This window comes from Panulirus ornatus, chromosome 72 (assembly GCF_036320965.1).
Source record: "Panulirus ornatus isolate Po-2019 chromosome 72, ASM3632096v1, whole genome shotgun sequence".
NCBI lineage: Eukaryota > Metazoa > Arthropoda > Malacostraca > Decapoda > Palinuridae > Panulirus > Panulirus ornatus.
In genome coordinates, this window is record NC_092295.1 from 6323878 (window position 1) to 6348071 (window position 24194).

At 40.7% G+C, this 24194-nt stretch overlaps 1 protein-coding gene across 17 annotated transcripts in view; it reads right to left on the bottom strand.

Annotated features, from left to right (window-relative positions):
- Nucleotides 1-24194, bottom strand: part of LOC139748110 (follistatin-related protein 5-like) — a 467164-nt gene that overhangs the window by 63588 nt on the left and 379382 nt on the right. The window lies entirely within an intron of this gene.

The following is a 24194-nucleotide window of genomic DNA, read 5'->3' on the forward strand; positions in this document are numbered from 1 at the left end:
CAATTAGTCATCAACAGTTTAGCAAACAGGTGCAGTATCTAATTACACAGATACACAGGGATGGTATCATGTTCAGCATTATAAACATAAGTCATTTTCAAGCAGAGAATTTCGGCATGAAATTATCAAAATGTTTTATATATATATATATATATATATATATATATATATATATATATATATATATATATATATATATATATATATATATATATATGCTTCACACTGGCATAGCAATGAAATATCATTGTCACCCACTACATTATTATGGTACAGCAAGGTGTACCGAATCCTAGCAGGGATGGAACATCAATGACAACTAGCTACGTAATATAACCCGGCAAAGTGCTTAACCTGGACCATATTTCCTCATAACCACTGCCCTCATCTCGCTACCCTTTGTTAGCTGTGCCATTTTTTTACAGCTAGAACCAAGGTAATTAATATGCAAATTAGAACAGAGTTCTAATGACTCGGCCCTTTAAGGCTTAAATTGAATTACAGCTTATTACTACTCAGCTGGCAACAGCTCTATCCTAGAGATTTCACTTTATGAAGATTATTAAAGCGTTTATTTGATGTATTATTAGACTGTGAAGTGGGAAGAATGCATATGATTTCATGATATTTGACTCAATATTCTCGACATATGGAAATTTCCTAGATCATGTGAACGAATATGTGATATTCTATATTTGATAAGCAGACACACACACACACACACACACGAACGCACGCACACACACACTTGTAAAACGTACAAGCACATACAAATGCAAAAAAGATCCATATGACCCCTATTTCCAAGCCTCATTCTTATGGGATCTAGTCACGACTGTTTGGTCTAATATTTCATTGCTTTTGCTTATGGAATCCTATTGTACGGTGCATTCAGAATTAAAGGTTTTAGACGTTTGTTATGCGTACACACATGAAACAGAGAGAGAGAGAGAGAGAGAGAGAGAGAGAGAGAGAGAGAGAATTTCACTTGTCCATCACTGTTTCTTTAGATATTTGTGCCTAAATATATATATATAAATATATATATATATATATATATATATATATATATATATATATATATATATATATATATATATATATATATATATAATCATATGAAAACTTTGTACATCTACCTGAAAGCAATTTTGCTCATTTCTCGACCGATATCGAGTAACGCCTACAACAGGGAACAAGTGTTGGAGTTAGCTGCATTCCCTGGATGTCTCTCTCAACAAAGCCGGGATCACCTCGATACATTTTATAGCCAGGGAGATGGCGTGTGGAAACACTCAGATTATGGCGAAGGAGAATAGTACGTCGGGTATTGTAGTCAAAGATATTTCAAGATGGACGAGAAATATAGAAGAGCAAGAAAGCAAGACGTAGGAATATGTGGAGGAATGAGTTGGAAAGGCAGAACGAGGTAGAGGAAAATGAGAAGACTGGTGGTAAGGGACAGGTGGAAGACAAAGAGAAAGAGATGAAAGATTGAACGATAGCAGACATGACATCAGGGGCGATTTGTGAGAAGATTTTGAGAACCTGAACTTTGCTGAACATAATGAAATAGTGGATCAAGTTGTAGTAAAGAAAGCTAGCTGACCTAACAAAAAGTAAAGGGAAGAAAGGTGCTACAAAAAGCCAGCAGAAAAAGGGAAACAGAATGAAAGAAAAAAACAAAAGTTGAAATATGGTATGGTCACTGAATGTATACCCTTGACTGTGAATTGGACCAATATTCCTGAATTTCGAGGGCAACTGGTTTGATTTAGACTTTACTCCATTTGTAGTGAAATCATACAAAAGTATAAGTTATAACCACCACTGAAAAAAACTTGGTCGCTTCCCTCAGGTGCTAAATATTTCTAAAACCATATACGTTCTCGCAGCATGTATAACCCCGAAGAAAGCATGTGCTCACTCACGCCAACAAATTCTCGAAAACCTCCCACATTTCCACACTGTGCAGAGGAAGACTTCCCTCCCGCGCTTGCCTCCCCAGTCAGTGACATCCTCATGCATGGGTTTATATCCTTAGGAGAAGAATTCCACAGTTGGTGAATGGTAAATAACAAGGGAAAGAAATGCATGAACAAGAATAAAAAGCAAAATGAAGAGAAAAGAGAAATGAGACAAAAGAGTGATCATAATTCAATTACTCTAGATCACGATTCTCTTCTATTATCGATTAAGTATATGTCAGGTTCAGTTGGCAAAACCGGCAATAGTTTTTGTCAACTATTTTGTCAAATATTTGAACTTTTTACCGACTAGATGATACTGGATACATTATACTGCCCCTGAAGGCTGATTCATAACAGAACAAAGCAGAGGTCTAGGAGGGAGCTTGGCTGCTCCGCCAAGCCATGGGAACCCGAATCACGAACGCCTGGCGAGGTGATATGTTGCCTTGCAATGGAAGGACCATTCAGAGCGTTCACGATGAAGGACGTCATATGCTGCATGGTGGGTACAGAACCACTCAAGGCTGACGAACGATTGTATTTTGAAATTAACCCCCCAAAAAATTATGGTCCTATGGCACTTATGTGTACATATAGAATCTGCGAAATCGTAGTCAGTGATATCATACAATGTGAGGAACCTCCGTTTATCGTAACGAGCCCTCGTTCCCATCCCATCATCGAGGCAATTAACTGAAAAAAATAATCACATCTTATATGCGTTTTATTCTAAGTTTTAATCCCACTGTCGTAACTAAGGTGTAAAACTGGTATTCCCGTTCGGTTTTCTGGGGGACAAAAATGATGAATGGCTGAAATGGTATATCTGTGGTGAGGCATATGGAGAAATTCCTCTGTTGGAGGAGACACGTGGGGAGAATTGTACGGCAGTGGCTAAAGTATTCTGGTCGTGGCCTGTGGTAAACGACTCTTGAGAAACGACAGCCAATGCCAGGCATGTTTGTAAAATAGGGCCAGAGTGGAGATAAAGAATTACATAAAATAAGTAGACGAAGAGAAAGAGAAACAATATGAAACATACAAAAAAAGACATTCGACTGACTTTTATCCCTAAACAAAAATTTGAATATTCAATTACGCGCAGCTTGTTGTGATGTAGAACGTCTCAAAACGGGAGGAAGCAAAGAAAAAAATATATTATTGTCGTCTCCTCAGACTAGAGCCAAGAAAGATCGACGCAGCTGTCTGGCCTGACGGGATCCAGGCTCCCAGCTTCGTCTCGTACCCGGCTATTCCTCGCTCACATATTTAAATCCAGTGTGGAAACTTGGCTGAGAAGCTCTCCAACTGTCCCGTCGTGTGATGCACGCTACTCAGAGCTCTGACGGGGCTGGGTAGGAAGAGTTGGTGAGAGCGATGAGTGGGAGGAGTTTATAGGCGAGAGGGATGAGTGAAGGGCAGGCTGGGTGAGAGGGGTGAGTGGGCTAAGTGTGGCTAAGACGTACGTCTGAAGGACGAGAGAGGTTAATACGATGGAGAGAAGGATGAAAATCTGGGAGTAATATCTAGATGAGGGTGATGGTGTTTTGGCGAGATGAACAGTTTACTTATTTGATAAATTGTTATCTAAACCTTAAAGCTTTTATCAACATCAGTGTATTTCATTCTTCCTTATCATTCATATTCTTTCAGCACTTGCCCTTCTTTCCATTCATTTTTCAGTTTCTTTCAGTCCACATCTTTTTTCATTCATATTCGTATATCTACCATAGCATTCAACTAAAGTCACATTCTTTCTTCCCGTGTATCTTGTCTCCCCCATATCTTCTGTTAGTTCTAGTCTCTCTATCTCTATTCCCTTCAGGCTTCCCTTATGCCATCATTTTCCTTCATATTCTCTTATGCTTGTTTCTTGTATACCTTCATATTTTCACTTTCTCTCCCACTCATGTTACGATATGTCACCTTACCAATTTTTATATCAGTGCCTCTCACGTTTACAGCCAAATCGATTCTTTCACCTCTTTCCTCCGTCTACATATCTCTACCTCCACCAAAGCTATTCTCTTCTCTCCCTTACTCTTGTTCTCAAGTTTATTGCAACACATTCTTTCCAAGCGTCTCTTATCTACACTACAAATTCTCTCTCTCTCTCTCTCTCTCTCTCTCTCTCTCTCTCTCTCTCTCTCTCTCTCTCTTCATCAGCATCATTGGTTTATACTTTCCTTACTCCAAACTAATATATTTGTCTCCCATGGTTCCCACCAGCTCACCTTTAACGTTTTCTCTCCTTCGAACCTCCATACTCGATTTGGTATCATTAATGTTTCCTTCGTCCGTCCACATGAACTACATTACGAGCCAGAAAACTGGGTTATTCCACCTACCGGCAGCTCTTGTGTGAACGCCCCCGAGGCATTTCTCGTTTGCTCCTTATGAGGTCATAGACTTACGTCTTAATAACTTTACATTCCCTTCCATGCCTTTGCAAGTCTTGTATTTCTAGATATTCCCTACGAAGTGCACCTTCACACACAAAACATTTTACACATCCAGGCATTTTCTTTTTCTCCCAAATGAAGACATTCGTCAGCCAAGAACTTTTTACTACTTAAATGCCATCTTATTATCGTACCTTTATATGTAAATATACGGCAATAGAGTAAGTCAACGACCCAAATGGAACCATATCTCTTGACAACTCCAGCTCTCCCCAACACCAACCTGAGTTGTGCCACACACAGGCTGCTACGTGAAGCCTTGCAGCAGAATCACATGTACGAATTCAAGAAAACAGGGAGATAAAGTGTAGTTTATGTGTACTTATAGGAAACGGAAATGATAAGAAATATTTACCCCTTACGAATGCAGACATAAGTGTCACCTATAAAACCATACATGTAAATGAGGATATAAACGATAAGTATTTACATATCTTTACCTTCATACTTATGAAAAAGCAAGAAATAAAACAGTTACATAACACACGTGGTAAGGATGAACTCTGAAAGAATGCTAAGCAATTCCAAGATCTCTTACCCCTGGTCTACTCACACCAAGACCTAGGATTGAGGGGAGGCACCACAGGCTCCCTTCTAAGAATGTGTGCCGGAGGAGGAAACTCAGATTACACCATTAAAGTGAGCAGGGCCGAAATGTGTGAGGGGAGTGTCACAGACTCGTGGGCTATAGAGGCGAGGTGGAGAAGGGATATGGTCTAGGGAGGAGGGAGGATATTCTGCGCGGACGTTGTAGTGTAAACGGCTCGACGTCTGGTGCCGATGGTGCTGGGGGCTGGAGAGAGGGAGAGGTATGGGAGAGGAATGAACAGAGAGAGTGAGTGAGGGAGGGAAAGAAGGAGAGAGAATGGCAGTGGAGGAACGGAGAAAGATGGACAGTAGTGGTAGTAGTAGTCGTAGCAGTAGTAGTAGCAACAGTAGTAAATTACAAGTAAAGGTATCGGAAGTGGAGGAGAGGAAAAAACAAAAAAACAGAAGCTTGAATAAATACATAAGATAAATGAAGAAGGAACAACAACGTGACTGGGAGGGAGCATCAATGTAAACACAAGGGGAGAGAATGATGCGGGTGAACCTAGGAAAAAAAGGAAAAAGAAATAAAGATAAAGCAAAGACACAGTATTAGATGCACGAGTAATAAAGACGAAAATACATACTAAGAAAAAAATCTTGATACAAAGACTATACAGACGATATGAATGTCGGTAGCCAAAAGTCAAGTATATCAAGGAAAATAAGAGCATGACATGGAATAAAAAAAGACAAATGATATAAGTAGCTAAGTGAATCAACATCATATGTGTGTGTGTGAGAGAGAGAGAGAGAGAGAGAGAGAGAGAGAGAGAGAGAGAGAGAGAGAGAGAGAGAGAGAGAGAATGATGGGAGCCAGAGGTATAATGGAATATTCAAATTATTGCTCCTCGCGCGGAGGTACACAGATCCTCGAGGGAAATAAGATTTAATGGAAGATCGTGGTGGGGGCTGTGGTAATAGCGGTGGCCAGGGTCGAGAACTGGGCCATAGCCTTTCGCTTCCCTCTTGACCTTACACACACACACGTGCAGGCTCAACCATCTAACATGTGAGGGACGCATCTTCCTTATCACGAAATGTTAAAACTGTCATTCTCATGGGTTAACTCTAATACACTGTGTTGTTATAGTCACATTTTCTTTACGCTGTGGCCTCAGTTACGGACAAAAGTCCACATCAGTGCTGGGCCTTGACTGAAATATAGAGAGGATTATAAAAGGGAAAAAAATGAGAGACAAGGGAGTGTATTTACGAATTTTGGAGGAAGTGAAAAATCTGACTTTTAGAATGTTCCAGGTCACAGATTTTGGAAAGACATGAGAAAGTGGAGAGTTCTAAAGCTTCGAAAAGTTGGGAAAGAATCAGTTATCAAGACGGTCTACCCTCGGGTTGCCAACTGTAACTCTAGTATCTACATATATCAATCTTAACTCTAATCAGGACAAAACCAGGAGAGAGATCACACAAGTCACAAAGAGGAGGTATAATCGTGGGACCCACACTGAACATATGTCTCTGGAAACAGACTGGAAGAAAGAGTTATTAGACATAATACAGGTCATAGTTGAGGAAAGGTCTGTGAAAGTTGAAATGAAAGAGTAAGAATACGGGTACTTTTGTCTTCAAGTAGGGAGGAAAGACCATATAGATTGTATAAAACTATATGTTCACTGAAATCAGAGGCGTTAACATGCAAGTCTCCCATAAAAAGGAGACGCAGTGGTTGAATATCACTAGCTTGTCTGTAATCAAATGATTCTAAACCAAGTGAAAAATAAAATTTTATTGTCTTCTAATAGTCTCTGACGTACGAATATCGATTCATAAGAACAAAGAACAGAGTTGGTCGACAAAACTGAAAAAAAATTCCAGCTTACATTATTGTCACTGGAGGGAAAGTAATACTGGAGGTAAAAGAAAATGAAGGCCTTCACTCGGCGTTTAAAACTTTGTTGAAATGAAAGCCGCTGGAACAATATTCACTGCCAAACAAAAATAGTTTTTTTTTTTTGTATTGATTTGAATCCAAATTGGTGATATCTCAACGTTGTGACCTGAAGGAAAAAATATTTGTCCCGCAATTTCTGAAAGTTTCTACCCACACCCTCTGGTGGCAATAAGATTAAACGTTTGGCTGACAGAGATATTGGGAAATGGCTGACGGGTAAGATAAACTGCTGGCTGACACTGAGACACAGTTGCCGATGAGATCCAGCTCAACATCAGCAGCTGACAACCTGGCAGAACAGCTCTGCTGGCAAATGGGAACGACTGGTGATGGGAGTGATGAAGTGGCTGATGATGACGACACGCTTCTCGTCACATTTAATGATGAGCTTTTTGAGCGAGCTTTCCTATGATCGATCACCTCCGTAGGCAGCTCTGTGCCGCCCAAGGTTACTTGAACGTTATTTGTCAGTGATCATTGCGGTTTTTTTTTTCTTGTTCACACTCGCTCAAGTTCTCAGGTCATCATGAATCATTGCTTCACTCATTGACGTCCTCAGACGCATTAATCTTCTTGACGTGTTTTCTTCACTCGGGTTGACGTCGTGAGCTGCAATTAATGATTCCTATTCCACATTCCTTGAAGATGGTAGGAGCAGCAACACTCAAGAAATATTGGCCCCCTTCTGAACCCTCGGGTAAAACTAGAGTTATTGATTTCTCAGAAATGTTCCTTCCTGTCCCCTAGGTAGACCTCAGCCACCCTTGATGGCATCATCAGCTCAGGGAAGCCCCTTGAGCGGCGCATCTCAGCCACGCACTAAATCTCTCATCATGGATTATATCCATCACCTCTGGCGCGGACTCTGAGCACCGGTCATACTCCCTCGTACCTAAGATGTGGTCGATATCTCCTCACCTTCATTCCTCACCGTCTGTTTCCATACTTCTGGGTCCACGCCTTACCAATTTTCTTTACTTCCAGACTCATTTTCCTTCCTCTTTCCTACAATTCCACGTTACTTAGATGTAGATCGTTCTCCTCTAGCATGTATTTTGTTCATTGCTGAATCATGAGGCATTGCATCTCATACCCTCTGGAAAAAGTTCCCAGGTCGTAGGCTATTAATCAAACCACAGACATATTCCATTGCTCATGAGAAATTCCAATCCTATGCATTTTGACTATTTTCCATGTGCCTTCATTCTCAAGCACAATCATTCTGTTTGTTTATACAAAAGCACTCATGTTATCGGAGTGTGGCACAAATCACCCAGATTTCCTTCATGCATATCATTACGTGCACACATTCCTCTCCACAAGAATACCGCATCTTATTCTGGATGTGTCGTATTCTCTCGTCCTTGCCAGGGCTTTAAGCATGCATACATTCTGGGTTTCGTAACCACGTCTAATACCATTCTCGAAGAAGCGGTTCGTTTCCATCATGTTCGTGACGTTTCATTTCCTACCCGAGATATAATAATTCTAATGTTACGTTTCCTGTTAATGTTCCAGTACAACAGTTTATCATGGATTTAAATGCGATTTCACTACACTTTGTAATACCCAAGTCATTATGAGATTTACCGAGATATTACCTCTTGGTGGAATATAAACATAGATATATACTAAACATTAGATAATCTTGTTGTTCTCTTGATTTAGATCTTTGCACAGCGATAGCTTTACGAATCAATTATCCTTATTGTTCATTTTCTGGCCTATGCCTCTTCTTTTATCATAATCTTATTTTCCACAAAGCTCTACAGCATTTACAGTTATGTCGAGGACTACCAGCAAAGCTAAACAACCAAAATGATAAATAACAATCGTTGAAATACTTATCAAACTTTGGTTATGTGTAATCGCCGATGGTCATAACAAAGGCAAGACTATGGGTTGGAAGAAAAGAAAAGAAGGAACCCATAAAACGTGAGCAAAGGAATTTTCTTTGGATAAAAAAGAAAATGTAGAACGTAGAAACAGACAAAATTGCGTGAGGTCATTTTATATCACTCCAGACGGGAGATACGAAAGAATAAGCACAGTAAGAAAAAAATGAAGATAATGAACATGCATAAATAGAATACGTAAATAAAGCCAACCTGAGCAGTGAAACGATATAAAACGAAATTTCTTCTCGTATATGAAACTTAATCATGAAACAAGCAATAACCCAAATAATATTCAGTTGAATTTATACATAAACTAGATATCCAGCTCGCGTTTATCACACTCTGTAATGTTATGGAAAATATTTCACAAAACAAACAGATTTTTATGTATACATATATATGTGTGTGTGTGTATTTCCAGTTGTATGGCCTCGTATATATGTGTTCAGTATGTCATGACTTCCCCTATCCACTGCGTTAAATCTATCCTAGTGGCAAGTGAAAATGGATGGAGCCTTATCCTTTATCCAGAGCCAGTGTTTCTACGTGAGATTTACGAGTCACTAAATTTCTGTGTGATGTATGGGTCAGCCATATCTGGGAAGGCTTACGCCCGAGCACATCCAAGGATGGTAAGTGCGCCGCGAGGGTAGTGTAGGTATTGAACTTTGTATGGAGTGTGTCTATGAACTGTATAAGCCTCTGTCAGTCCTCCACGGGTATCGTTTGTATAATGTCCGTGAACTTTCTGTAAGCTCTTCGGATTAAACATCTAGGTATAATATCTGTGAACTTGCAATGGGTCTGTTAGTTTTAGAGCAGTATGATGTAGGTGTGTTGTCTGTGAATGTTTGAAAACTGGAATCATGAAGCAGTGCCTGAGAACTCCATTGGTATTTGTGAGGACCTTAGTAGTGTACGAGCAGGTGAGGAAAACAGCTACAGAAGTAACAAGAACAACAGGCATACTCTACCATCACGCCACAGAAAAATATATTGGCACGTCCACATCATTTCACTCTGTATGGAGAAACAGAATTTATTTTAAACGTCGTAACTAATGTCATGGAAAGGGTGCGTTATTGTGAAGCTGACTGTATTTCACAACTGTTTCTGTCTTTTGTATATAGACTTTCAACCAATTTGTTTTACTGTATGTTTCAGTTTAAGTCTTGCTTCACATCCATAATTCTCTCCTACACTCATTCATAATCTATATACAATATATACATGCATACAGATAACTTACCAAGATAATATCTGAATAGGCTTTTGATATCAAAATTTATTTCGGCTTTTGTTGTGCATAAGGTAAGGTTATGCTTTAGTCAAAAGAAGCGATTCTTATGGCAACTATTCTACTGTGCTGTGAATATCATAAGTAACCTTTGATCAACTACCTGTTGCCACACTGGTACTCCTCGCCATACTTCTTTCCTTCTTAATGAAACGAGTTTTCAGTTCTCATGATCATCGCGCAAGCCAGTACAACACCCATATTTGGCCACCTACAGGTTCCAGCCCCCACCAATGGCCACCTCAAGCGTCCACCACCATCAATGTCCATCTCAAGCTTCTAGCCCCCATCACTGGCCACTTCCAGCATTTGCCTGGCCAGTGAGCCACATGCGTCTACTTTATATTCAGCTGGTCATCCTTAAACCTTCCGTGGCCTAACCCCTAGAGAATCCCACAGCCGCCTCCCTCCATAACTCACAGGCCACAGTACAGCCTCACCTTTCTTTTCCCCTTCCATTTTTTTGTCAAATAATTCCCCTTGAAAACCTTTTTATTTTCCTTGCCGCAGCGGGTTCTTTGCAGTCAGAATAAACTTCAAGCACCTGGCTTTTCATATATTATATATATATATATATATATATATATATATATATATATATATATATATATATATATATATATATAAACCTCTTCTCTCGTGCGAAAAATATTCTGGTCTGTCTTTCAGCCTAGTTCTGCCTTATTTGCAAACTAATTAGAGTGAGATCCACACTTGCAACGTTATCGTTTATGTATAGGACTTGCCATATATATTTTTTTTTTTTTTTTTTTGCTTTGTCGCTGTCTCCCGCGTTTGCGAGGTAGCGCAAGGAAACAGACGAAAGAAATGGCCCAACCCACCCCCATACACATGCCTTAATTCAATCCACTGACAGCACGTCAACCCCGGTATACCACATCGCTCCAATTCACTCTATTCTTTGCCCTCCTTTCACCCTCCTGCATGTTCAGGCCCCGATCACAAAAAATCTTTTTCACTCCATCTTTCCACCTCCAATTTGGTCTCCCTCTTCTCCTCGTTCCCTCCACCTCCGACACATATATCCTCTTGGTCAATCTTTCCTCACTCATTCTCTCCATGTGACCAAACCATTTCAAAACACCCTCTTCTGCTCTCTCAACCACGCTCTTTTTATTTCCACACATCTCTCTTACCCTTACGTTACTTACTCCACCAAACCACCTCACACCACACATTGTCCTCAAACATCTCATTTCCAGCACATCCATCCTCCTGCGCACAACTCTATCCATAGTCCACGCCTCGCAACCATACAACATTGTTGGAACCACTATTCCTTCAAGCATACCCATTTTTGCTTTCCGAGATAATGTTCTCGACTTCCACACATTCTTCAAGGCTCCCAGAATTTTCGCCCCCTCCCCCACCTTATGATCCACTTCCGCTTCCATGGTTCCATCCGCTGCCAGATCCACTCCCAGATATCTAAAACACTTCACTTCCTCCAGTTTTTCTCCATTCAAACTCACCTCCTAATTGAATTGACCCTCAACCCTACTGTACCTAATAACCTTGCTCTTATTCACATTTACTCTTAACTTTCTTCTTTCACACACTTTACCAAACTCAGTCACCAGCTTCTGCAGTTTCTCACATGAATCAGCCACCAGCGCTGTATCATCAGCGAACAACAACTGACTCACTTCCCAAGCTCTCTCATCCCCAACAGACTTCATACTTGCCCCTCTTTCCAAAACTCTTGCATTCACCTCCCTAACAACCCCATCCATAAACAAATTAAACAACCATGGAGACATCACACACCCCTACCGCAAACCTACATTCCCTGAGAACCAATCACTTTCCTCTCTTCCTACACGTACACATGCCTTACATCCTCGATGAAAACTTTTCACTGCTTCTAAAAAACTTGCCTCCCACACCATATATTCTTAATACCTTCCACAGAGCATCTCTATCAACTCTATCATATGCCTTCTCCAGATCCATAAATGCTACATACAAACCCATATATATATATATATATATATATATATATATATATATATATATATATATATATATATATATATATATATATATGTCTAATTCCTAAACCAAGATGATAGCCAGCATTTTGCGTTCTCGACCACCATACAAAAGGAATACCATACTAGGAATAACACGAAACACCGTATGCTACAAAAGCAGCGCCACTCCAATTCATATAATAATCAAAAGAGAATTTGCAGTCTCGCTCATCTCAGGTTGGCGTCCGTATTCACGTATATCTCTCATGAGATTACGTCTACGTCTGTGGTTCAGACCCCAGCGTAAACGAATTAGGAGTCAGGTGTAATCAGATTTATTTTCCTGCCACTACTGAATCTTGGGGTTGGACTTCATTTGATTAAGAATCTTAAGGGTTTAATGCTCGCCTCTGCCACCTTTAAGTGGCGTAATGATATTCATTGAGGCGGGAATGATCTTTGAGTGGGGTGAGTCGGTGTTATGGCTCTCAACAGTTGTGAGTTTGATAAAAAAGAAAACTATAATACAACATCAATAAAAGAAAGATGATACGTGGATTCAAATTTATCTCGCAGTATGTTGGGCATACATGCTCTTAGCTGAATGATCTCACAAAGTTTGATGATAATCCAACAAATGTATAACAAGCCCTGTGATTAAGAGCACAGAGTTTAGATGACCGTATGAATCAACATATAAAAATTATTCAGTTCCATCTTTTAACATAAGCCGAATAAGAATAGAATTGACAGTCTCGCTGGGATTTGGATCCTATGTAAATCCCATAAGGTGATTGGATCCAAATGCCGAGACGAACGTACGTAAAGACGTATAGATGGGTATATCAGCTCCATTCTGAGAATAGACGAGGACAAATGACCTGAAAAATCCATCACGTTAGTCAGATAAGAGGCGACTGAGCGAAGCAAATTGGTTCTGTTCAGAAGGGATTTGATATTCTCTCGAAGCTTCGTACAAGCGCAAAGAATTACTAAAAAGATATAATGCCACAAGTTTTTCATTAAAGTTCGACGCGTGAGGATGTGCCGTCGGCCCCCAGAGTCGAAACAGCCGTAGAACGAGTAAAACGAGTTATCTCTCCAAATCTGATCATCTCCACTATACCTTACGTTAGGTCTCTGATCTGATCAGAACCAGAGTTCGAGACATCAGTAAGAAAACACACTTTTGGTTACGAGTTTCAACTCCTTCACACATGGAGTGGTTCGTATCCCGCAAATCTTTTGCGCAATATTTAACATGAACGAACTGAGAAGATATGATGAAACGTCCAAATATCGACAGACAGATGAAAGACATAGGAAGAGGGCAGTAAGATAAGTTTCCTCTCCTACACCTCGAACCAGAAGAATCTTAAAATTACGTAATAAAAAACTTCATTTCATAGAAACAGCCTGGGTAATGCGGAGAGGCTCAGTGAAATTAATAAAGACGTCGAGAATATCCAAAAATGGGTCATCTCACTTCCTCTCATAGCTTTCGACTTTAATATAGCCCATAAAAGGATCACGGAACCTTTTCATAAATCTTACCCATAATTGAATTTCTTTATGATGTAGCCCACGACAAAGCAACGCCAAAGCTCACGACGCCATCCGAAACGACACTTAAGAATCAGTGTGTAGTTTGCATATGAAAGCAGTTTATTTGATCGTGTATGAGTACATTAGTACAGAAGAAAGTGAAGATGTTACTTGCGAACTGTAGAAAAAAAAAAAAAAAAGAATCCCATGGCATTCCTTGTTATCCACAAAGTCTTCATGTTTCTGCTACTGTTGTTGGAAAGACTAGAGCACAGTAGAGATATGCACTCTAACCAAGGTTTATCGGTCCTCAATATCTTCGACAAAAGTGGGAAGCAATACTAAAGAATTCTGTATAGGCTTCGTTACCACAATAACCAGTGTTCTGAACTACCAAAAGATCCTCACTGAACCGAAAAAAATATTGTGGGGAGAAATAACTAATATAATTCGGTTAAAGGTATTTCTACTACAAAAAGAAACGTTTAGTCAACATGAAAAATCTACTGCCCATTTTTGGTCCCGAAAGACAAAAAAGAAAAAACTTTTATGAAAAGGGAAGATTTGCTCTGTTTCATTAAGGAAAACCATGATATCACGGAGGTAATTCGTTCTATGAAGGGGGATATAATATATTTATTTCCCTTTTCATTAACTTGTATGTATCTCACACCAAAGGCAATGTTCAGCATTCCTTGGACGAAGACCATAAATCAAGGATCAAACACGCCTTCCTCTCACTGAGTCCATTTTCGGACAAGAGTCATTCGTTCACTGATAGTACAAGCCCTTGTCCCTGATACCTTCCCACTAAATGCCTACTGTTCTACCGTCCTTCCTTCCCTTTCTCTCCTGTATTCCGACATCCGATTCCTATATGTTAGTCATTCAGCAGAGCGTCTCCGACAACCGTAAAGCTATATCCATCTTTCCGGGGGCATGCTGCTACCAATACGAACTCACCCCCAGCATCAACCCAGATATATGCTCTGCTGCATTAAACAACAGAAAGGGTAGATAGTGGGTGTGAGTATGGGAAAAGGGGAAGAAAAGTGGTGAGAGGTGAGAGTAAAGGAGGGGTGTAGAGAGGGGTAGAGAATGAAGTAATGATGAAGGTTGAATATTAGAGAATGAGAGACGAAAGCAACTTGTCTAAGTACATCAGACTGATATTGATGTGTGTGTGTGTGTGTGTGTGTGTGTGTGTGCGCGCGGATGGGGATTTCCTTGGAACGTGGTAGAATAAGGTATTTGGGGTAAGTGAAGACTTAAGATGAATATGATCTTACTTGGTTCATCAAGATGAACCAAATAAGATAATGAGCTGCTGGACCCACATCTTAGGCTATATAATGTCTATCACGTTTCATAAACTGACGAATATATATATTTTTTTTTTTTTTTATACTTTGTCGCTGTCTCCCACGTTTGCGAGGTAGCGCAAGGAAACAGACGAAAGAAATGGCCCAACCCCCCCCCATACACATGTACATACACACGTCCACACACGGAAATATACATACCTACACAGCTTTCCAAGGTTTACCCCGGACGCTTCACATGCCTTGATTCAATCCACTGACAGCACGTCAACCCCTGTATACCACATCGCTCCAATTCACTCTATTCCTTGCCCTCCTTTCACCCTCCTGCATGTTCAGGCCCCGATCACACAAAATCCTTTTCACTCCATCTTTCCACCTCCAATTTGGTCTCCCTCTTCTCCTCGTTCCCTCCACCTCCGACACATATATCCTCTTGGTCAATCTTTCCTCACTCATCCTCTCCATGTGCCCAAACCACTTCAAAACACCCTCTTCTGCTCTCTCAACCACGCTCTTTTTATTTCCACACATCTCTCTTACCCTTACGTTACTTATATATATATATATATATATATATATATATATATATATATATATATATATATATATATATATATATATATATATATATTGGAGCCTTACAAAGATGGAAAGGACTACGGAAGTAGGTAGAATACTAAAGTACTCATAATACATGCAAGGAATGGAATAAGAAAGCTTGATTCAAGTTAAGCAAAAGATAAGTTACTCAGTCTGAGTATTACATGGATAGGAGAAGGGACGCAACGAATGTAAACAAACTGGCCAAACAATACAACAGAGATGGTGCAGGCAAAGACAAAATTCAAAATTGATGCAGTGAAATAAAGCTATCAGGATTGGCAACAATACTACGGTAAACAAGAATTGATAACCGCCGAATTAGTGCTTCAATCATGACATGATGAGGAGGAGAGAAAAAGGTAAAGGCGAGGAAATACTTCGAAGCATTCGAGAGAACCGTTGGAAAATTTCCGATTCTGCATAGATGATGAATCTCAAGAGACCACCCTGATGGGTTGGTGAGAGACGACGGGAGGAGAAGGGGGGTAGAGAGAGAGTCTGAGGAGAGAGAGAGTGGTGAAGGAGTGGGAGGGAGTATCAGCAAGGAGAGGGGACTATGAAGTACAGATGAAGTCATGAGATGAGGTACAAGGCGGCTGGCCATCATGACACGGCTTGCCATATAATTCTCCTCGACTGCTGTGCTCACAGTGGCAGAACCGATTTCTGCAAATACTTTACTACTTCTAATGCTGGTATTACATCTCCTTGTACCGGCAGTATTGCTGCTGATGCTAGTACTACTACTACTATAGCAGAGTCTAGCAGTAATGCTACTTTTGCATTTGGTAACACTACTGCTACTTATAAGACTATAACCAAAACCATCGTAGACCCCGATGCTACTGTTTGTACTCTCAGTGCAACTTCCGCTGGTATATCCACCACCGTCGCTACCGTTATCATTATTACAACGATGATTACTGAAAATTATTTGGTTCCCTCTTCGTCCTCCTCTTCTTGGGCACCAGACTACGCTGTGTAGGCTGAGGCATCAGGCCTGACTCCGACACACGGACACACATTCTGTTTCATTCTAGCGTTGTGTCGTGGCCAACGCCTCGCTTTCTCCCTCACAAATCAAGTCCCACCAGCACACACAACTAATGCTCCACATTTCATCCTTTACCTATAAAATGCATTGACTTCCCAAACGGCTATAACTTTCACCTTGGTTCCCTGCCTTTGAGATAATTAAAAGCTATTCATTTATTGTGGACAGCAACGGCAATAAGTCAGAAAGGTTTATAAGGCATGACCACATTCAAAAGAAATTTTTTTCCACTGTTACAACAGTTCGCAATAAATAAAAGAAAAATGAAAATACTTGTTCGTACAGTTGCTGTGGCTCTGAGAACCTTTTGGAAAGAGTAACATGTTTACAGCCTTTATGATTGTAGATTATCGAAAGACAAGAGTTCGTTCGGGCACTCTGTCTTGAAAAAGTACAAAGAAATAGAAAATCATAAGCCCTGAACAGGTATGAAATACCAAAAGGAAATTATTAGACAAATTTTCTTTGAGTCTTTCAGCTATGAAACTGATAAATGGTAACAAAAACTAAAGCTAAAGTTCTTAGCAGGGAAGTAAGAAGCAATTGATCATTTGTACCAAGTCTGCCAGAGGAAAGTTGATTGAAGACCACTGTGCTACAGGAATGAGGACATGGTAGACAGAAGAATACAAAGAAAGAGCTGATATTTCTATAGTAAAAGTTCTGCTTTCGTAGGGGAATGCACTTGCATCTCTCCTGTGTCCTGTTTTTCATAAATGACAGAGTTGTAAAGACAAATCACAGCAGCTCATAATGTAGGAATAAGTACCTGATCAACTGTGCTGCAGTGAATAAGTGCACGTTGCAGTCTGCCTCGATTGGTCTGTCTTCTGTAAGAGTGAATAATGCAGTTTCGACCTAGACTGAGCTGTGGAGGTAGAGATGAACCGCTCAAACCGAAACAAAGTGTTCTTGTGGTAAGTCAACACACGTGAAGAATGATATCTATTTTTGTATTGCATATGACTAGACGTATGGATGTAGAATTCAGAATGAAAAAGGTCTCATGCATATAATTTACATTCATCATAAGAAACAAAGTTTTACCACACGAAACTTTTTTCTGGTCATAAAAGTTGAAACTTTAATGTTCCGGATCTGTGAACTCTCCCCTGCACATCGGCTAGTGTCTTCACTTACCACACACGTCACCCACCCCTCATACTACTTTCATCATTACCCCAATATTCTACCTCATTCAGTGTGAACTCTCTGTTAAAGTGGGAGTAGAAAGATCTTTGATCATCTTTTCAGCCGAAAGAAAATCTTCAATAGTCATCCCTGACAAAAGACAGAAAAAAAAGTATTACTTTTCTTCCGAAAATGAGAAATTGTGACTCGTGCCATTTGTCAACGGCAACATGTTGCTGGTGAAATATGGTTTGGAGGCGCGCACACACACACACACACACCCTCGGGCACCTCCAAACCATATTTCATAAAATATATATATATATATATATATATATATATATATATATATATATATATATATATATATAAACATTGTTTTTCTGTGACGCAACTACCAACAGTTGCAGGTCTGTGTCGTCTTGAAGTCTGTCTTTCACAAAAGATGTCAGAACTGCTCCACTTGAATATATCAACATTCCTCCCACTGAGAGCGTCAGTTCCTGCAGACCAGAAACTTCTCTATGAAATTTACTTCGACATTTGCAACATCTCGGCAAGAGTGACATGGACCACTGGCCCAGCCGAGCCCAGTTGTCTTCCTCATAAAGGCACACGAACCTAAATAAGCCACAATGACTTCTAAAGAATCTCTGTCTGCTTAACTCTATAAAGTGTCACAAAAAGATTGGGATCAATAATCAACTCATACTATCTATGGATATGCTAATTCTCTGTGAGACTAATTACTGTCACCTCCAAATGAAGATACTGTATCTTCGTTCTTGAATTAATCAGTTCGGAAATATCAAGAGGAATGACTTTATTTCTCTTGAATCTTTTATTATTTAACTTCTATTAGCTCACAGACGTCTCTCAGACCTACACCTCTGAACGTAAACTATTGGCAAAAAGGTATTACATTACCTTTGTAAGATCACCGGATTAACTTACCTATAAGATTTCCTCTTGCCCCATCGGCGCTTCTCCGTTTACACTATCATCATTCAACCCCAGGCCCTATTGGATGGAGTTCTTGTAGCTTTGAGGTTTCATTCTAGGCTGTTTTAGAATGGGAACCTCCTCGACGAAACTGTACTCCTTTCCGTCCGTTGATGATTCAATCTCACAGAAGGTGACTTTTCTCTGGTGGCGTAAGCATTTACAGGCAGAGTCTAGAGACACCGATCCTCCCTCTTTCTTAATAAAGTCGTAAGACTGCAGGTTGGGAATGTCATTTTCAGCCGCTAAACCGAACATCACACAGAAAACTATTATGTCTGTGGGAGTGCGATGGACCATATGAAGTCCCCCCACACACCACCAAGTACCCTACCTTACCACCTGCAGCGGAGGGCAACCCTTGCATGACAGTAGTACATCACTCAACCCTCATTCCTCATGCATTACGCCTATGGAACTGTTGTGGCCGAGCGGAAGAACGATATCACATTTCCTTACAGATTAATGGACCACTAACATCAGATTAATCTGACCTATAAGAATCCTCGTTTCCTGACACGATTACATTTAATTTCACTGTCTTATCGTAGTGTCATATGATCACTTAGGTAACCATATCTCTAGAATATTCCCTCACAGGGCATGGTTTTGCCCGCTATATCCTCCAGTCCTTCCCTTACGTCTTTTCTTATTTCCCCAGGACTCTTACAGTCTTCCCCTACCCTGGGTTTCCAATTAACAACAGTCGTCCCCCAAGGGAGCTGTAACAAGCTGCTGTCTTTTGTAAGCAACAGTTTCCTCCACGCCAACAACTTTCCCACTTTCAGCGTCTATTTTCTCCCCTTTTCTCTCTATTCTTATTCTATGATGCAGTTTCCTTAAAAACACGTTTCTTACTTTACGTCCTTCCTTACTATATACATCATTTCTATCATTAATTCTAGCTTTGATACTTTTATTACTACGTAAAATGACTTTACTTCGACTCATTCCATAATAGAATGGATCATCACCGTTCCTTTGCTATTTAACTTCCTTTTCTCTCCTCCATCCTACACCCAATTTCTGACTGGTGTATTTACGAGCATGTCTCTCCTCTCTTCTTTTATTTGCCCAGAATTCCTGTCTATCTTAATCTCAAATCCCACGACCAATCCCTCTTTCCGTCACCACAGTGTACCCACGAGCAAGAACCACATCCACCTCTAACTCGACACTATCCATTCCTCTTTCCAATTTGCATCCTGAGGCTATGCCGTCTGGAGCCTGTAAGGCTGCTATCTTGGGAACTCAGATCTGGTCCTTTAAGAACAGTCATTTGCTCCTCGGGGGATCAGATCTGTCATTAAGGTGGATCACAGCCCCTTGATATATATATATATATATATATATATATATATATATATATATATATATATATATATATATGAGAGAGAGAGAGAGAGAGAGAGAGAGAGAGAGAGAGAGAGAGAGAGAGAGAGAGAGAGAGAGAGAGAAGAGCCTGTTAGCAAGCCGAGCAGAAGACCCTGACCGCAGCGCCACAAAAGGAGTGTTGACAAAAGGGGCAGTGGGTAGGGGGACACACCCCCTCCTCTCTCGTAATAAGCGACAACAAAGCAGAAGCGGCTAGGTAGAAACCCCTGGGTTTCACACGCTCTTGGAGACGTTTTCAAAACCTAACCAGTAACTGATGTTTGAGTTTCTAAATTCATGGGACTAAACAACAAGGAGGCTCAAAGAGACACTTGGTTATATGATCTCGTAATTCATGTTTAGTGTCTGTCACGTACCTATAAGCGTTGCATGTTTGGGTTCCTGTAGACCCTAGTTCAACTCCCAATGAGAACAGTTGGATGAAAGTTAAGCCAACTGTTAGATTTACTCTTTAGTATTTGAGGACAGACGGCCATGTGGCGTAATTTAGGAAACGCAAACCACTGTCCAGTTCAGGTTCGATAATTAAAGTGTCAAATATAAGTACAGCGGTTCATGTACATCATTCTGTATAATCCCGCCTTATCTACCTGAGATTTAGGCTTCTTTCTTTTTCCTCTTCTCTGATTGCTTTATTTTATCCGTCGCAACTTCGTAGTTAGTAATACACTAGAACAAACAAAACGCTCTAGAATATATTCATTATGGAATAAATGTGGGAGATATGTGGCAATGTACACAATTTGTTTCCGAAAGTTTTATGTTATAACCTGCTTACAGAGATAACCCCTACCTACACAGAACAGAGAGGGAGTAATATGAAAAGTAGATCCAACGAAGAGTTGTGCTGCTGTAAATATTATCGAGGAAAATGGGAGAGATATTAGGAACCCACATCTGTTCCTTCAAAAGCCGGCTAAAGCTCGGAACACCATACTCTCCCTGAAATTAGGTAACATCATTTCTCCCCAGAAAGTGAAAGTTCCTACTTCCATAGGGTCAGGGTGTCATGTACATCAGGAGAGGGTAGGATTCCTCCAGAAAACCCTCCCATTTAATAACAGGTGTTTTGTCTACTCCATCGGACATGCGTCTCACTCATGGTTACCATGAATCCCCGTTAATGAGTTACCCCCCCTTACTCACACCCTCCTTCCCTCCCCTGTATATCCGGAAGCCTTAAGTTTCCTCAGGACCTGGCTGACCCCTCACCATACATTCTGCCGAGGACTGGACGCTAACGTCTTCCCCACGACATACGCTGCTCCCCCATCCGTATACTCTACATAATTATGGTCATCATGTCTCCCTCAGGATGTGATCTTCACCCCACCAGACACACTCCCATAAGTTAGGGGAGATCATGTGTCCCTCGGGGTCGTAGACTACCATCCTCTACACTACCTTCTTCCGTCACACCATCTCGTTATATACTTCCCTCCTCCTACTAATTTGCCCCTGGCAACTCGCGCCCCTTCCCTCGTAATGAAAAAATATCTCGTAACGGCACATTTACAGACACTTTCTGAGGCTTATAATCGTTTTTAGTTCTTGTCTCGTTGCCTCGTTCATCATCTCGTTCTTATTGTTGTATCCTATTCTCATCTAAAAAGACAGGATATAAAGTTAATATCATGAATTATATTTGCAAATAACCTCGTTAGCATCCAATGGTCCGCCTATTATTTATTTGACTGTGTTGTCCTTTGATAAGAGGTGATGATATCCTTATGAGAAGTTTCTGAGAGGAATGAGGTACATAACGGTTATGTGGCAGTCAACAGATTATTAGGTTTGCTGGTGAGTGGTTACGATTGTGTGGTATAGTGATAAAGTGATCTAGGTAGATGCAAGAGAGAGAGAGAGAGAGAGAGAGAGAGATTTAATGGAGACACAGAAAAATGTAAAGAATAAGATATGGTGCACAACGGAATGGGTGAGAGACATAAGACGAAACAATTAAATAAAGGTATTGAGGTGGCATGTGAAGAAAATGTGCGTTAAAATGTATAGGTATGTATATGTGCATGAGTGGGCGTTTATGTATATATATCTGTATGTGGGTGGGTTGGGCCATTCATTCTCTGTTTCCTTGTGCTACTTCGCTAACGCGGGAGACAGCGACAACTATAACAAACACACACACACATATATATATATATATATATATATATATATATATATATATATATATATATATATATATATATATATACTGCTCGGTGCGTCGTTTGGCTTTAGTGCTTTTATTGTCATTTTGGATGAAACAAAGGAATTATAAAGTTTGGAAGCCAGTTAACCCCACAGATGCCTCCGAATACTTTCTCCTCTGTGGCCTTTGTTTTACCTTCCCGATGTTAACCCACGTATTCGAGCTTTAACCAAATTTCGACAGTGACATTCGCCAGAATTATAAAGAAACACAGAAGCCTACATTTCGAAAGACATTAAACTTCCTTTGGGTGATTCCTAGTGGACAAAAGCAAGCTCTGTATCATGTTATGTGACTCTGGGATCAGCACTGACCCCCACAGCACCATTCCGCATCTCTTGTCATCCACTGCAGCCTCCAGCAAGCTGAGATCGTATGTGCCTCAGTAACTGTGAAGCTTTACAGGTGAATTCGAGACCCAGTTTCAATTCTGCAGCTAAACCAGACCTAAGCCATGCTAGGCCAGGTCTCATCCATTACAAACCAGGTTATGGAAGTCCATCTCCCAACAGCAAGGCCTCCACACCTAGAGGACTTGGCACTTGTCATATGCAACTGTTCCCTTGGTGTTTGACTTTCATGCGTTTCGAAGTGGTCCCCACCCACCCCTCTCGCACTTCCTTCGATCTGACAGGTTCACTCAATATACCAGTTTCTCTTCACCAAGGTAGCAGACCAATATGGCCGACGTGCTTTGAACTGTAATGTTTCTGCTGAATGGTATGCCAGCAACAGCGAGATTGTTATAATATTTAGGGTCTTTCATGTGGCAATTGTTTTGTGAAAAGGAAACCCCAGCATCTCAGGTGTGATGGGAATGGCTTGCAGCCTTACATTTCAACATTATACTTATGTAAGACAGACACCCAGCTCGCGTAGTGCTACACTTGAGTTCCCACCTACGCTTATGCGTATCTAGAGGGGCTACAGACTACAGGGAGCAGTAAATGAAACAAGTTATGGATGCCCGGAATTGAAAATACCCTTTTGTTCGAATTGGCTCAGAGACGCTAGTACCTAGAGAGAGAAAGCTGTTCAGGTTCTTAATGGCGTTAGCTTCCCGCCCATCCAATCAAACAGAGACGAAAGAACATTCAGCTTTCTAATTCATCGTCTCCTCATAGCCACCCAGTGAGAGAGAGCCACGTCCTTTTCTCTGAGAAACTGGGGAGCTTTAAAAAATGGTATGTAATCCTCTTCTATATCGAAGAGGTTATGACAGTTTGTCTCTCTTTTACTAGTATGAAACCCATGTTTGTAAGATTAATACCAAGCTACCCACGTCGCTACCACGCGAGCCACACCGGTACACGCCACCTACACCAATACCACGCCCAGCGACATCACTCCCACGCCACCAGAACCTCACTTCAGCCCTTAAAACTTCTCTTCCACGACAGTTTCACAACACCCAGACTTCTCCCACGACACCCAAGGCCTCCAACGCGACACCCATATCAATGGCGCCTTTCGGGACGTATTCAGACGATTCAGCGATGCGAATATTTACTTCCTTTCAGGACTGTTGCCGTAAATCCTGACGCTAGGGGGCAGAACTTAGTTTACTGGCTCAGATTAGATTCGGGATCTGTCAGTTTGGGAAGACGGGCCAGTTCCCCCTGCCCATAATTCAAGCATTGAAGATTTCATTGTTACATTTCCCCGTAAAACCAAATTCGTATTATCGTATTACTTTTATGTCTGACTTTTAGCTTCATAGTGACAATTTCCTTTGATCATTCTTTATGTTAAGTGAGGATACCCTAAGGTTCGCATAATGTTTCAAAATTCTACGTACAGTCATTA